At 48.2% G+C, this 3,623-nt stretch overlaps 1 pseudogene; it reads right to left on the reverse strand.

Moving 5' to 3' along the window:
• Positions 1–1,264: 1,264 nt before the first annotated feature.
• Positions 1,265–2,686, reverse strand: LOC122446772 (annotated as a pseudogene).
• Between the last annotated feature and the right edge of the window lie 937 nt (positions 2,687–3,623).

Consider the following 3,623-nt stretch of genomic DNA (forward strand, 5'->3'; position numbering starts at 1 on the left):
ATACTGGGGGAGCCATCAGGGTTAAAAAGATCCAGAAGGGTTTATTTTGCCAAACCAAGCTAGCTCCCTGAGCCCTGTTTCTTACTTCCTTACTGGCAAGGAAGTAAGTTACTTCCTTACTTACCAGGGCCTAGCCATTCAGCTGGGTCTGTTTCTTTCCCACTCTGGGCATTCGATTCCTGAACTGGGAGCCATATAAGCCTTGTAGTTGGTACTACCATGCCTCCTTTCTTCTTTTCCACAAACAACAAGAGCCTCAGGTTGTTTGCTACTCATTTAATCTCTGGGGATCCTCACATCTCTAGACTGGATGCTGAAGGGGGCCACCAGCTCTCCTCACATCTCTTTGCCTCCCCTTAGTTACAATCTCCCTAAAGACAATTACATGCTACCTTTTCCTTTCAAAGTTTTTACAGTTGATCACTGTGTGGAAAGAGGGCCAAAGCCTGAGGAAGGTTTGAAAAGTTCATTAACCTGGGAAATTTCTGCCAACTCTGGTTCATGGAATGAAAGGGCTGATAGCCTCTCCTCTTGGCTCTGGCCTGAAGACACCAACTGGGGCAATCATTCATCTTCCCTTTAACTCTGTATGACTGGCTGTATTTTGAGCATTTCCCAGTTAATTTTTCTCACCTCTGTATTTCCTCAGCTGCATGCAGGAAAAGCCCCTTTATGGAGTTCTTTTTTAGAAGAGTCGTCAAAGAGGTCCCAGTAGGGTCAACTCCTAATCCCCCCCTTTCCTAGAATTAGTTGCATGGATTTTGAGTTAGTGAAACTTGGAACACCAGTAAGGGACCCACAGTCTCTTCATGGCATCCCAGAAAGAGGGGATAAGAAGGCGCAGACATTGTGGCACATGTAGGGTGGGCACCCCCCAGCTCAGATCCTTCTTTTGTACTACCACTCCATTTCCACCACCCCACCCAGATGTGAACACCCAGGTGGAGAAGACTGGGATGTCAACAGGGTTTATAATACAGAAGATTTGTTGAATTCAACTTTTAAGAATTTCAGTGTACTGATAGACTCAGTGGATTTGATCATCAACATGCATAAGCTCAGAATCCATTACTTTGAGAATGTGGTGTGAGAGATGTGAGGAATGAAAAGAGATGCCCAGAGCTTGACAGGATGGTGATTGGGAACTGAAGCTGCGCACAGAGGTGGGAGAGGCAGGGCAGACTTGGGACAGACTGACAATTGTTTTTTTTTTGGCCAAGTTTTAGGGTTTTATTGTTACAAACACAATGTGTGCACGAGGTGTCTACTCATTTTCTTGGCTATGCAGCCTGGCATTAGGCTTGGGGACTCTGATGGCCAGCTGGGCTGCTCTTTCCTCAAAGGTTCTCCAGTTCTTGGAGGAGATATTGTGAGCAGTCTTGGCACAGGAAGATTTGTTGCACATTAGCAGCACCTCAAGTTGCTTGAGGTTGTAGACCAGGAACTTCTGGAAGCCGCTGGGCAGCACGTGCTTTGTCTTCTTTTTGGCCCCTAACAATGTCAGGCATCAAGATGTGGCCCCTGAATCTCCTGTGCAGCCTATTGTCAATGCCCCTGGATTCCCCCAGTTTGCTTAATTTTGACATATCCATCTGACTGGTGCCAGATGAACTTCTTGGTTCTCTTTTTGATGATCTTGGGCTTCATGAGGGGTCTGAGGGTGGCCAGGATGCCAAGTAGGAGATGGCTGCCACTTTCATAGGCAGTACCCAGGAAGAAGAGCTCCCTCTTGTTTTCCTGATGGCTCCTCAGCTATCCCCAAAATGTGAAATGAAGGTGAATTTTCCCAAATATAAAACTTTTCGAGAAGCATAATTTCAAAGCTGAGGCTCTAGGCTGCTCCTAGTGCCAGCCTCGTGTGGTTAAGGGTGGGACAATGCCCACTTTTCCTGGGTACAAAACAAAAATAATAGAGACTGTGAGAAGACTGTGTGTCACCTTGGAATCTGAGTGGTTGCCAAAGCCCAAGGACCTGAAACCTCTGAAAGACCTGGACAGTCTGCTTCCCCAGAACCTTTAGCTCAGGGAGGCCCAGATGAGGTGGACTGACCTCATTCTTGGTGAAGGCCACCACCTGCTCACCCTTCCTCAGCTCTTCACAATTCCTTCCCTTTTCATTTCCCAGATAATGGAAACCTCTGGGAGACCAAATCTAGACTAGCTGTCCCACTGGCTCTGGTTATGATTCTGGTGAGAGGCCCCGAGGGACCCCTCTCTGCTCTGTCCTCCATCCTGCAGCAGTCACTCTTGAGAGCATCTAGCATCTTCTGCCTTCCAGAGTGAGAGCCTTTCCCCGCCTCCGCCAGGTCTGTCTCCCCCTTCCTGTCTCCTCTCTCTCTTCTCCTGGTCCAACCTCATCCTCTTACTCATCTCTCTGCCTCTGTCCTTCTTCACCTTTGTTCTTGCTCCTGTGTAGCAACCTTTGGAGTAGGCCCAGGCTCTCCCTCTGGGAACTAGAGGAGAAAACACCCCAAGGCTTCTACTCACAACTGGTGAGGGACCCTGGTCACTCAGCCCTGACCTCACAGCCTGATTCAGCTTCCCTTTCCACCTGAATTTTTGTTTACCAACAGAAATGGGGATCCACGCAGTAATAGTACAGCAGTTTACAGTTCACACACACGGTCCATTAGCTTTGAAATTGTGATTCTCAAAAAGTTTTATATTTGGGAAGATTTACCTTCATTTCACATTTTGAGCCTAAAGTGGGACTTTATTGATTTTGAATAAAATCCGGCATCTTTTTCCTATATTTCAAATTCATATAAAATACAACCACAGTATGCCTTCTGAGAAAAATCTGCTGTGCCCTCAACTTCCTCTTTGGTTGGATCTGGTAGCTGGGGCAGTTTCCACCCTGGACAAGAAGCATCCTGGCAGCTCAGGTTCCTCCCTCTTCTGGAATAGTATCTACTAGGACACTGTTGTAGTACAAGACCAGGATCCCTTCCCCTCTCCCCCATGATTTTGCTCTCTGAATTCTATCCTGACCTCTTCCTTTTTCCTTGCCCTCAAAAAAACCTTAATTTACCACCTTCAGAGGCTTCCTCAGTCATTAGTCCAGAAATGGGCAAGTGCGTGCTTATTTGAGGCTTTCCAGGTGGCAGGGGTAATGGGTGGAGCTGGCAATGATGAGAATAACCACCAGGGGGAGCCTGTGCCTAAGAAGAGACTGAGTGGGGCCCTGGGGAGCCATGGTGAGGATTTGTCTTCCCCTTTTTCCATGGTAGTGCAGGTGCCAGGCATTCCAGCCTCAGGTGGCTCCCTATGGAGCTGGGAGTCTACAGCTGCCTCCTCCCCACTGTCTGACTCCTTCTTTTTTCCCTGACCATGCAGGGAAAGTGTGGCTGGATCAGAGTATGGGAGGAAAACTGAGTGGTTTGGATACTGCCTACTCTGGCCACCAATTTCTTACAGGCCACATGCAGAGAAAGGGGTGGGCTTTGATCTCTGAACTTGGCAGGCTGGAGAAGACTTGGGTTGCTGTAGTCCTGTGTTCCAGTCACTGGGTGGCACAGAAGCTATGGACTGTGTCTAAACAGTGAACCCCCTGGTGAGGCAAGGGAAAAGTGGGTGGGCAGTAGGGAGATGAAAAAGGGAGGACTGGGCTCCATGGCAGTATG

This window comes from Cervus canadensis, chromosome 8, assembly GCF_019320065.1.
Source record: "Cervus canadensis isolate Bull #8, Minnesota chromosome 8, ASM1932006v1, whole genome shotgun sequence".
In the NCBI taxonomy this organism is placed as follows: domain Eukaryota; kingdom Metazoa; phylum Chordata; class Mammalia; order Artiodactyla; family Cervidae; genus Cervus; species Cervus canadensis.